This window comes from Dermacentor andersoni, chromosome 11 (genome assembly GCF_023375885.2).
Source record: "Dermacentor andersoni chromosome 11, qqDerAnde1_hic_scaffold, whole genome shotgun sequence".
In the NCBI taxonomy this organism is placed as follows: Eukaryota; Metazoa; Arthropoda; class Arachnida; order Ixodida; family Ixodidae; genus Dermacentor; species Dermacentor andersoni.
In genome coordinates this window covers 14,740,946-14,754,103 of record NC_092824.1, presented here as the reverse complement: position 1 = coordinate 14,754,103, position 13,158 = coordinate 14,740,946, and the positions used below count along the sequence as shown (strand labels likewise).

General features: G+C 47.4%; 1 protein-coding gene across 2 annotated transcripts in view; it reads right to left on the bottom strand.

Moving 5' to 3' along the window:
• The window catches only part of omd (integrator complex subunit 5 omd), an 83,489-nt gene that overhangs the window by 56,899 nt on the left and 13,432 nt on the right, over positions 1-13,158 (bottom strand). The window lies entirely within an intron of this gene.

Here is a 13,158-nt window from a genome sequence, read left to right as displayed (position 1 = left end):
CTCAAGCGCCTCTCTCCCGTCGCCCTTACAGCCCTCCAAACACAAATGGGCTGCGCCATAGCTTTGTGGCACACCACTCTCTGAAACACAAATGCACCAGACCAACTGCACTGCTACCAGATTGCGCGCGCTTGTCCTTGTGGGCTGTGTCGAAGTCGTTCCTGGCCACGTGGTTTCTCAGCCTCATTGGACTCACCGCTGAGACGTGTGGGGATGCGCGACTCTCGCGCGTTTCCTGATATGTTGTTTTCCCGCACGGCTCGCGTGGCCTGGCGCCCACAGCGGTCAGAGTGGTTGAGGCGCAGTACGAGAGATGGCGCGAGTGTTGCGCTGCTAACGCCGCCGACAGGCGGGGTTACTTGGGCGCCGAAAGACAAGGCACTTGCTCTTTGGTTCGAGATCGTCGAGGGGCGCGGACGTCCCGCGCGGGCGCCGACCCATGCTTCTGCGAGACTGTCTCACGTGGCCGCCTTCGAACGCGCCACCATTCGCGTGACCGTACACGCGAACAACCAGGCGTTGGGATCCAGCATGGGGCGAACATATTCGCTCGCTATCCAGTCGCGGTGAGTCGGACTTCTAGATTTGTCGCACGCCCATCGGCATGTTTTGGGGATAGCAACTCGGCTAGCAGGCACTGATCTATGAAAGGTGCAATAAATGCCCCTGTGATTGTTTGCACTACAGTGTTTGTCATTCCTTTGTCCCAAGAGCACGGAGGAGAACGCTGCATCTGGCTGCCCAACGTGGACCTCTTGGGGCATCGGACGATAGATTTAACAGTTTTGCTTCGTTCGAGACCTTTGTTTGAACCGAAGCGTAGGGCTAGCGCGGATTTTGATCGCTAGCGTTGGCGGCGTGCTTTCTTGAGCGAGGCGACGGTGGCTGTAGTGTGTCTGAACATGTCAACATGCTAAGCCTTTTCGAAAGTGTTTTTTTAATGGCATTCACCGGTACGAGAGCCACGTGGTCTGCATCCTGGGAGAGCGAGGCTTAGCGCCCGCGGAGCATTGCCAAGCCTGAAGCGAGTGAGTACGGAAGCCTCGTGGGTGGTCTGAATTTCTTATGTAAATAGCTTCTTCTATCTCTTTGACTCTGATGAAGTCGCGGCTCTGGGAGCCGGGTGGTCGCGGGCCACGGGTGCCACTACGGGCTGACTGGTATTGCGGCCTGGTACCGGGCGCTCCGACACCGTCTGGGACGGTGGGCGCCGTCAACTCGGATGCTGTGTGCACCGAGTGGAGTAGGACCACCTCGCAGAGCTGACGTCTCCTCGCGGCTGCCTGTTTTGCGCTCATTTTGGGTGTTGTTTTTGGATGCCGGTTGTTGTCAGGGTAGCGACGGTTTAGGCCTAAGGCTTTACGAGGCTGCCTGTCGCACGTGGAGGGACACAACCTGGTGGACCGTGGCGTTGAGGTGTTGCAATTTGCTTCCCTCCTTCTATTTAGCCTCGCACGAATTGAAATTACTCGTTCGACTCAAGGAAGCGAGCTTCGTTCACATGAATTTAGCATCTGACTAGCTACCCAATCTTTTGCTAGCCGAGTTGAACATCGTACCACGTGGGCGATGCGCATGCATAATTCCTCTCCCTTGCACTACTTAAGTGTTTGCCGAGTGTGTTGAGTGTACGCAGCGTGGTTGGAGTCACCCCTGGCTTGCTGTCACATGCACATCGTCTGCGCTGCTGCCCCGAACTACGATCGAGTCACTCCGGGCGATGGTGATGCTGTGGCCAGTTCGGCGCAGCGACTTCGGCGGCCTCCTGTATCCAGCTCACAACCCTCGGCGGCGGACAAAAGAGCCGGCGGTCACCGACAGCTACGGCGGCTCTTGCCAGCAGGGCGCGTCGGCGCGAGCGACGCTTGCTCGTACCGCCTACTGCATCGTCGTCTTCGGAGTCCTGGCTTGGAATCGTGCCGTCGAGTCTGCAAAGCTGCTGCTGTGACCGGCGGACGCCAGCGGTGTACCCAGGGACAATGTGGGCTCGCATGTTATGGAGAGCGTGTGAACATTTCCTCAGCGCGGCCACTGTTGCATGTACTATCTTGTTCGCGAAGCACGGGTTGATGTCAGACCGTGTCACATGTCTCGCCAGAATATGTAGTGATTTAAGGTTGGGGGGATGTGGGGATGCGCGACTCTGACGCGTTTCCTGATATGTTGTTTTCCTGCACGGCTCGCGTGGCCTGGCGCCCGCGGCGGTCGGAGTGGTTGAGGCGCAGTACGAGAGATGGCGCAAGTGTTGCGCTGCTAACGCCGCCGACAGGCGGGGTTACTTGGGCGCCGAAAGACAAGGCGCTTGCTCTTTGGTTCGAGATCGTCGAGGGGCGCGGACGTCCCGCGCGGGCGCCGACCCATGCTTCTGCGAGACTGTCTCGCGTGGCCGCCTTCGAACGCGCCACCATTCACGTGACCGTGCACGCGAACGACCAGGCGTTGGGATTCAGCATGGGGCGAGCATCTTCGCTCGCTATCCGGTCGCGGTGAGTCAGACTTCTAGATTTGTCGTGCGCCCATCAGCATGTTTTGGGGATAGCAACTCGGCTAGCAGGCATTGATCTATGAAAGGTGCAATAAATGCCCTTGTGATTGTTTGCTCTACTGTGTTGTAGTTCCTTTGTCCCAAGAGTACAGAGGAGAACCCCCACAAACGGAAGATGGTTGATCTGCCCGCTGACCACTGGCAACACACGATGTTGCTGGTGAAAAGAAAGTGCACTGCTATAGACGTGGAAACTAAACACTTGTATGATGAGGCGATCGTCACGAATGTGCTCGTTGCATAGTCATAGCAACAGCAGTAGGGATGACACGGTAGGGCAGGCTGCTGCAATGTTGTCTTCACAGGAGGTTTGGCAGATGATTCAGTCTCATCGGGGCTAAAAATAACCTTACAGGCCTCAAAGTGAGCCATTGAGTAAGGTGAGCAGTACATAAAAAATACATAGAATATATGACATCTATAAAACCGCATCAGTTTACACACTATAACTGTAAGTGCAACCGAGATGAAAAAATTATTTAGTTCACGATTCACTGGGAAAAAAAAAAAAGAAAACATAATACAATATCAAGGAATACATCACATAGATTGTTTTCTATGAAGTCGTGTAATTAACAAGACCAGAGTGTTAAACAGTATTAAAAATTAAAATAGAAAGACAGAAAGGTTACTAATGTGACATTCCAACGAAAGGGTAAACATAGTGACATAACGATAATAACACGGCAATAAGGTGTAAAAGATGGTGCAAGTACAAAAAGGCCTTGTGCGACAACCGTACAACTTCACATTTCTTTAGTCATGTAGTCAGCCAAGGTGTCACGGAATGAATCATAGTTGGACCGGCATGCAATGCTGTCTGGGAGCGAATTCCATAATCTGATAGCATGAGGAAGAGCCGAGTAATGGAATGCATTTGTAGAACCGTAAAGGTGGGCATAGCTGAAATGATTATGAAGCCTACGTGACATGGAGTAGGGTCGCTTCAAGCATGCGAGTGTTTGAGTGGAGTGAAGAAATTTGTGAAACAGTGATAAAAGGGCAATGTCTCGGCTAGTGCTCAAGGATTGTAATGAAAGCTTAAGTTTTATTTGTGTTACACTGGACTGGTAGCTGTAATCGTTTATGATGAAACGGCTTGCTCTATTCTGGATCCCTTCTAGCGTTTCAATGTGGTATTTCTGGTGAGGGGACCAAATGGAAGATGCATACTCGAGCTTGGGACGAACAAGAGTTAGGCAAGCTAGCTTGCAAACATTATAAGGAAGAATTCTAAAGTTGCGTCACAAGTACCCCAACGAATGGGAGGTGTTGGCTGAAAGACGTGATGTGCTCTGTCTGAGAAATATTCGATGTGAATAGAACTCCTAGGTACTTTACAGTAAAACCTTGTGAATTCGAAGTCATTGGGACCCCAAAAAATCTTCGAATTAACCGAACACACAGAAATGCAACCCAGGCAAAAAATTTCGCTGCAGGAATGCACTACCTTTATTCGGCAATCTTTGGATCACTTAGAGTGATCAGAGATGCTGGTTTGCAGCGTCCTGTAGTTCAAGGCGCCAAGGGCCATGTTTTCTAGTTGGCCAACTACGTGCAGCATTTGAGAATTTCCAACGTGGAACTCAACAAAACTGTGGATAACGTTCAGCGATTCGATAACTTCCCCGAGAGCGGGTGCTCGGGAGGGCTCGTTAGCGTCGTCGTCGTTGCTGTCATTGCACATGGTTGCACCAGTGGTAGCTTCACTCTCCAACTCTGAGTAGCACATTTGTTGTTCATTTTCAAAGTTCAGATACTCAGCGAAGCCGACTGCACCGGATTCGCTATCCTCTTTGCAGAGTGCATTGATGCAGTCACAATACTCGGCTCCTTCATCAAGTGCACATGAATAGTCAGCACCAGCATCGATGGTGCTTTCCTTCGAGAAGCCAGCGTGTTCAAAACACCGCATGATCAAGTGGTTTCCGCTTGCTTCCATGCATACACAATAAGGCATATGGCCCCGAGGAGGTCGATGAAGTACTCCTTGCCGTTGTTGTAGCAAAGGAGCATGCGCTTGAGCAGGTGGTGGCGGTAAATCTTCCTCGTGTGGTGAATGACGCCTTGGTTCATTGGCTGCAAGATCGACGTGGTGTTCAGAGGAACAAACACGATCCTGATAGCTTTCAGGTGTTGGATGTTACCACGCGCCGGGCAATTATCAACGATGAAGAGTACATTCCTGCCTGTGGCTGCGAACTTGCAGTCAAGCTGCCGCACGTAATCTTTAAATATTGCACCTCTCAGCCGGGCTTTCTTGTTGTGCCAGTAGATAAGCTCATCCCTTGGTGGCAGTCGTGCATTTTTAAAGCAGCGAGGCTTTCCACTCTTTCCGACTAAAAGTGGCGGCAGCTTGTGTTTACCGCACATGTTCGCGCCGAACAAAACGGTAATTCTTTCCTTGCCCTGCTTTCAACACTTGATTGCAGTGTCCTTTGCTGTGAACATTTTTGTGGGCAGCATCTTGTAAAAAAGGGCTGCCTCGTCAAGGCTGTACACATCGTCTGTGCCGTACTCGTTAAGGAATGGAGCCAATGTGTGTTTCTTCCAGTCGTCGACGACGCTCTCGGTTGCGCTACCGCTCTCGCCACAGACGGCTACAAAGGTCAAATTATTGCGCTCTTTAAGACGGCTGAACCATCCATTGCTACGCTTGAACTCTTCATGCCCAAGTTGTAGAGCCAAGTCGTTGGCCTTCTGCTGCAGTATCGTTCCATTTACGGGAAGGGGGGCTGCATTTGCTTTCCGTAGCCAGCGAAGTAAAGCCAATTCCACATTTTGGTACATGGGAGTATGTACTCACGACCGCTTCGAAGAATATGTCTCGCTCTAGGCCTCCAGTACCTTCGACTTGTTCTTCGATATTGTGGACAACGTCGAGAGGGGCACGCTGTGCCTTTCAGCCAACTCGGTCTTGGAACACATGTTCTTACCTGCTTCTTGGATCAAGCAGAACTGCTGCAGCATTAAAGTCTTATACTTTGGCATCTTCGCTCACTGGCACTTCTGCACAGTTCAGAAAAAAAAAAGAAACGCCACGCTAGCTGCAAGACTCCTAACCACCGTACACAAAGAAATGGCGCAGACCAACGTTGCGCGCACACACTTCGCTGCAGGCGCGGAGAGAGAATGGGCAAATGGCAGCCAGCGGCAGCGGCATGGAACACGCGATGACGCTGCGACTGCAAGGAGCAGCGACCGTGGTCTGATTTTTGTGCTAGCAGTACTACGGGTCGAGTGCTCCGTCTATAAATAATCGCGACTGCTATGTGGCATCGCCTCGCAGCTCCGAATGGCCGTCATTTCGTCGGGTTTGCGGTGAAATGGGGATCGAGAATTGCCGCATAGCACCCGGAATCTTCGAATTAACCAGGTTGGCCTAGGCCGCCGGTTCGAATTATCCAGTCAAATTTACATTGGAAAATACGGGAACGCAGAGAACCTTCGAATTATCCGGGATTTTGAATTCACAAGGTTTTACTGTATACTGTGCAGCCGTTGCAACATTGTAATTATTAATATCGTAAGGATACGGTGAGGTTGCAGACTTCCGGGTAAACGACATTACTTGGCATTATGAGGTATTTAATATCATTAGCCATTTATTGCACCAGCTAATAATTTGTTGAAGGTCTCGCTGAAGAACGAGATGATCATCTCAATTTTTAATTGGGCGATAAATTATGCAGTCACTGGCGAATATTATTATAGTGGAGGACAAATTTCGAGGAGGTAGGTCATTAATAAAGATTAGAAAAAGCAAGGGACCAAGGACGCTACCCCGTTGTACACCAGAAGAAATTCCTGTTACAGAGGAAGAGCAGTTATTTGCAATAGTAAACTGCTGATGATGCTGCTGCTGCTGCTGCCGACAGAAAGTTACGGAGCCATGACAAGGTAAGAAAATCCAATTTGGGTGCGGACAGTTTTGATATTAGGCGACAATGTGCGACACGGTCAAGTGCCTTCGAAAAATCAAGAAACAAGCAATCAATTTGTAAGTTATAATTTAAGTCAGTTTGTAGATCTGTTGTAAATTCAAATAACTGTCTCGCATGAGAAGGCCTTCCTAAAACCATGCTGATTATGAAAAAAATTTGTTCGTCTCAAGATGTCTCTAAATCTGCGAAGCGATAATACGTTCATGCAACTTGCAGGGAATGCATGTCAAGGAAATGGGACGATAATTCTCACAGGAGTTCCTCTTACCATATTAAATACAGGTATAACTTTCGCCATCTTCCAATCTGCAGGAAGGTGGCCAGTCGCAAGTGACTGTATGAATATGTGAAGGAGAATTTTGCTTGATATTTCTACTGTATTATTTAAAATCTTTGAGTTTATACAATCTATGCCACATGAAGAAGACACGTTAAAGTTATTTGTGAGAGAAGAGAGGCCCTGCATAGGTTCCATGTATTGGTAGCTTAATTCTGAAACACAAGGTATATTTGACGTGTTCTCCTGTGTAAATACAGAGCTGAAGAATGAATTAAAGACCTCCGAACATTCACTGTCTGGAATAGGAATATTGCTGGTGTTTTGTAATGAAAATTGATCGGATTTCCTGTTAGGCTTTATTATTTTCCATAACTTGGCAGGATTGTTCTAAAGCAGCTCAGGAAGATCATTAGAAAAATAGTTATCTTTAACTTCACCTAAAGCGGAGCAGTGCGATTTAAGGTACGTTTTGTAATTCTGCCAGGCAGCTGATGTGCAATTTCACTTAGCAATATTATACAAGCGTTTTTTTCTTGTTCCTCATCTGCTGAAGCTTTTTAGTAAACCGAGGCTTCAACTTATCGTTCGTTATACTAACGAGTGGAACATACTGGTCTACTAATGCGCACAGTGTATTTTTAAACATGAGCCAGTTTCATTCAACGGATCTGTCATAAAATGATGGCCACATCAGTGCAGCAGGCCACATAGTGCAGCGGTAAGTTCGCCAGGAACTTACCACTGCACTATGTGGAGCATCTGGATGCCTTGAAGAAGAATGGCGGCTAGCTTCGTGTAAAGCAAGCAAAGCCGACAGACACGAGGTTTTCTCATGCAAGCCAGTGAGAAATACATGGGTGGCGAGAAGCTGCCACGGCAACCTTCTCGCATTTTTTTTAAAAGGCCCCTTTTGGAGTCACCAAAGTGATGCCTCGATGGAGCTCACATATTGCTTGTCGCCCGTGACTCCTCTTTGCAGTTGTTATAGCAGTGCCATTCTTGAATGCCAACAGTCAAGGCTTGTTACACACAATCGGAGTGTGCAGGAAGCAAAGTTAAACAGTTAAACGAGTGAACACAATCAGCAGCAGGAAGCAAAGTTAAACAGTTAAACGGGTGAACACAATCAGCAGCCGGATGGAGGAAGGTGGTGGATGGGGAGGGGCAGTGGCCTCCTCACCATTATGGTTTTCTCATATGAGCTCTGCCAACCTCTATGTTGATATTTTTCATGCAACCTAGTTATAACCATTATCTGTTATAACAATGGAGTTTTGGTGGCACTTGAATATTGTTATAAGTGGGTTCAACTGTATCATAGTGGCATCTTCAGGAGAGAGGATACGCTACGAAATTATTGGCCTAGTAACACGTAACAACATCGCTGAAGAAGTCTACGACTGATTTGGTGTCAAAAATTGGTTCTGAACCAAGAAACATTACTGGATGAAGAGGGATGTGCTGCCAGTATGCTAGAGGAAAAATGTTTTTCTCTCAGCTTCGGCTTCTTGACATTCCAGGAGAATGTGGAGGATGGTCAGCCTCTCCCCAGATCTATTGCAGGTTGGAGGTTCATTTCCAGTACGTAAAAAAATTATGGGTGCCATAAGTGTGTCCTATTATGAGACGACAGAATAGAACTTCAGTTCCCTGTATTTATGTAGCGGAGGGACAGAAATCTAACTGCAGCTCTACCGCGTGAAGTTTCCTATTTGCTTCCGCATCCCACAAGCGTTGCCACTGGCTTTGCAGTTTCTGTCGTAAGAAAAGCTTAACATCTGCGGCAGGGACAGCAGCGGTAGGATTAACAGCATGCGATGCAATTGATGTGGCCATCTGGTCCACCAGAATGTTACCCTCGATGCCTCTATGGCCAGGCACCCAGCATATGACATGCTGGTTAGATATACACGCTCTATACAAAATGAAATAAAGCTCTATAAGTACACAGTTTTTGTCTTTACAGAGTGACTTAAAGGCTTTTACGACACTTAGGGAATCTGTACATTGAAGTCTTGATTTCCTTATCTGCTTCACAGCCAACAATAGTGCTTAGGCCTCAGCCGTAAAGATACTCGTTTCTGGGTGCAGTACACCGGATTCTGAGAAGGATGGACCGCCTGCTGTGTAAGATACCCCGGCATGAGACTTAGAAGCATCTGTGCAAAACTCTGTCCATGAGTGCTTCGAATGTAGTTCTAGGAAATGCATTTGGATTCAGAGTTTTGGAGCGTGCTTTTTAACTTCTAGAAAAGATATATCACATGCTACCACCTGCCACTCCCAAGGTGGTAACAGCTTGGTTGAAGGCATTAAGCGATGTTCTAGGAGTGGAACATCCATGTCATCACTAAGCTCCCTCACACATAGTGAGAAAGGTTGTCTCATAGAGGGACGATTATGAAAAAGTGTAGCACACGTCATATCATTAATGGTATTAGAACACTGATGTTCATGATTAGAGCGAATTTTGAGAAAATATGTGATGCTGACATATGTTCTCTGCAGATGGAGTGACCACTCATTTGATTTACGTATAAACTTTCAATAGGGCTTGTTCTGAAAGCACCAGTGGCCAGACAGATAGTTAGATGGTGGACAGGATCTAGCATCTTTAGTGCGCTCAGGGTGACAGTTAAATACCAGGGCACCATAGTCCAATCGTGATCGAATGAGGCTCTTGTAAAGATTCATTAAACACTTCCTGTCGCTACCCCATGTTGTGCGGAATTGAATTTTCATTAAGTTCATTGTTTTTAGACATTTCCCTTTGAGATATATTGTGTGCGAAATGATAATAAGCCTAGTGCCAAGTATAATACCTACAAATTCGTGCTCTTCGTTGACGGGTATTTGTCGTCCACACAGTTCTACACAAGGATTTGGAAGCAGGCCTCTCTCTCTTGTAAAAAAGAGCACAAGAACTTTTGCGGGGGGTTAACTTTAAACCCATTTTTGCCTGCCCACTTAGACACCTTATTCAAGCACTGTTGTACCTGTCTCTCGTATACTGCGAGGTCATCGGATTGAAGGCTATATGTACGTCATCTATGTAGATGGAATAAAAGATTTCCGGTGATAATGAAGCATAGAGTGCAGTTATCTTAATGATAAAGAGTGTGCAGCTGAGCACACCTCCCTGGGGTAAACCAGTTTCCTGTATAAATGAATGTGACAATACATTGGAGATTTTGATGCGGGAGGTACAATTAGACAAACAGCTTTTTATTAGGTTTAACATATTTCCATGGATGCCCATTCCCGACAAGTCTTGCAAGGTTGCTATATACAGGGTGTCCCAGCTAACTTTACCCAGAGTTTAAAGATATTTGAAGGCCACGTAGCTCAACAGAACCAAGGCAGTGTTGTTTGCAGTCGCTTGGAGATATTCAAATTATTTTTTTCATCCCGCCTAATTTGATAATTAGTCTTAATTAATTACCAACTTCTCAAATATTATAATTATATTAAAAGTGTCAATGACAAAATTGTAGAGTTACATTAAAAACTGATGAGTGATAGACAAATTAAGACCAAAGTACAAAGTACACCAAATACAAAAATAAACACAAGATCAACACCAAAGCTAAAAAAAAAGCAATCGGTGATATTCACACACTCCATACAAAATAATCTATCCACAATATACACCAGAGTAAGGAAATACCATGAGACCTTAAAGGGCCCCACACCAAGCCCCACGGCAAATTTCGGTTATACGCTGGAAGTTGTTGCATGTCCTCTACGGAGCGTTCTGCCACAAAAATTTTTCAAATGGACTCACTAATAGCCGACATATAAATATTTCAGTGCCGCGAACCCATGATTTCAGGAGGCGAGCTTCACTGCCAAGAAATACCCTCTCTCCACTCACCCCGTCCAACCTCCGCAAGCAAAATTCCTTCCCTGCGTTCTCCCACACCAGACCTCGAGGATCGCATGACGCATAACTCACGGGCCCCGCCTTCATTTTTTTTACTCCTCGCTTTTCTGCGGCACAGTGCATTTCCGCTGACGGCGTCGTGCGCGAGCTGCTGTGATTGTCTCGTTTCACGGAGCGCACGATTTTGCGCGCTGTGCACAAGGAAGACTGACTAGCGGCCCAAGTGAGTGCTACACGAATAGTGAAGCAGAACATCGCAGAGCATGATCACGTGCTGGAACATGGCAGAAAATGGCATAGTTTTGGTGTCTGAGCGGGCAACTGCACGACCAGGGGAGCAAGCTGAGGAAGTGGAAGTACATCTCTCTTGCTTTGGTACGAAGTAAAACAAAAAAAAAACACGCAGACATTCCATTTGTGTGTTTTATTATTTCTCTAAACTTCAATTCGTCAATTCAAGCAACAGATCACACAAATAACAGATGTTGCCTTGATTAATTCTCAAAGTCACCTGTCACCACGAGGGACGTCACACTGCAGACACGAGTACGTCACCGACCAGCTTGAAGCGCGGTTGCCGCAAGGGAAAGAGAAAACAGCGTTCGGTTTCAAATTTCAGACTTTTCCATGGCGCATGCCAATGTAATTCTTTGCAAACACAATCGTTAGGGCGCATTGTATGCTCTGCGCTTGTCAGCTCAAAATGGCCAGACCTGGTAAGGAGCCCTTTAAAGGGGGTCATGAAGCACCCTTTGGAATTGGTGAAAAAACACAGTTATTGGATAGCATATGCTGCTGTGAACATCTCAGACAAATTTTGCAGCTGTGCATGCATAGCACAACACAGCACGAAGTCGCCTTTTACTCAAACACTCTTTGTAGGAGAAGTCTACTCCTTAATCTTTTCAGGCCGCAATATTTTGTCATATAGCAGATTCCCATGCATGGCTGCTGTTGGGCAATAGTGGACATCTATCAAGAAGGGTGTTTGAATCAGTGCACTTCTCCCTACTGTTACTCTGTATATTTATTAACACAATTTAGCAAACGGGCTGAAGTAACCAAAAATGTGATTTCAAATTTCAATAAAAAATACATACTTTCGGAAGAAGCCGACTATCTGCTCACGCTCAGCCACATCGGCTCACAGAGAAAGGAAATTTTGGCTGCATTGCATATCGGCGTTGAAGCCTTCGGGTCTCGCTGATTTCTGTTAGTTTTGGACATTCAGCTACCCTCAAACCACGAGAAGCTTAAGGTCAGGCCACATGTACGCTTGCCAGCGCAGGTGCAAGCTACGCTGCTTTTGTCTAGATGCCTTAGTCTGCAGCGCTTCCTACTGACCCATCGACACCGCTTCAAAATGTGCAAGTTGAATGTGGCTACTATCCGTAGGTCAAGCTGGTGCAGGACAATGCCGGTCTGCACCATATGCATGGCCAGACTGGAGCACATGAGCATAAGTGCACACTCGAGCCCCGTGGTGAACATAGCAAACGTTTCACTATAGGCGCCGGATGCACAAGCTTTCCATACCGACAGCAGCGCTAGATCATACAGCCTAGTGAGCAGGGGAATCACATCCTGTAGGAAACCTTGCGCATTCACGATGCTCTCTAGCCAGCATTTATTTTGATGTGAGTGTTTCCATGTTCCACATATAAGTAGCACAACTGTGCATGCTGTGTTATGGCCAGTCTGGGCAGGCACTTGCTTCAGATCGGCCATGGCTGTATGCATTCGAACGCTGATGCAGATAAGGCACTGCTTTGATTATCAGGTTCAAGCAGGCACGGAGTTCAAGCAAGGCATTAAACAGGCACACGTCTGTTGCTGTTCAGAAAATCGTCTCATTTCCGCCGTAGCCCAAACGGCTGGCACTGGCCGTTCTTGTAGGAAGCTGAAACAGGCTCAATGCCAGCTGGCCAGCGCCCATACTTGCCATACAGTTAGCCACCACAGTTGCACGTAGCAGCATCTGCTGCATGATACAGATATTACGGCCGCCGCGCGATGCCACAGCAAGCCCACTCCCCGAGGACAACAGCATGCTCCGATTCGTCTCTGTGGGTAACACAGCTCCAGGCACGTGGCAGGCCGGCTCATGTGCCTGAAACAGGTTACCTGCTTTCCGAGTTGCACACCTTTGAGGTGTGTTGCCATCACGGTCGAAGTTCGTTACGTTGGGAATCCATTTCAACGTGATTCCGCAGTGTGGCATTTATGACTTACCAGATATGGACACTGCCGATGTACCCGCATGAGTGAACATAAAGACGACGGGTTTCGTACGACCCTAGAAAATTGTGCGATTGCTGTAGTGATAAGTGCGAAAGGAAATGTGCTACTTGCCGCTTGGTGCGAGAAAACACAGCTGCACATAGCTATCTAGTTCACTGTAGCACAGCAAAGGGATAAGGCACTGTGAACTCAACCGTAGGTTGAGGAATAACCTGCGAGTCTGGTGTGTCGTAGGCACCAAAATCGGTAGTGGTGTCTATGTGAA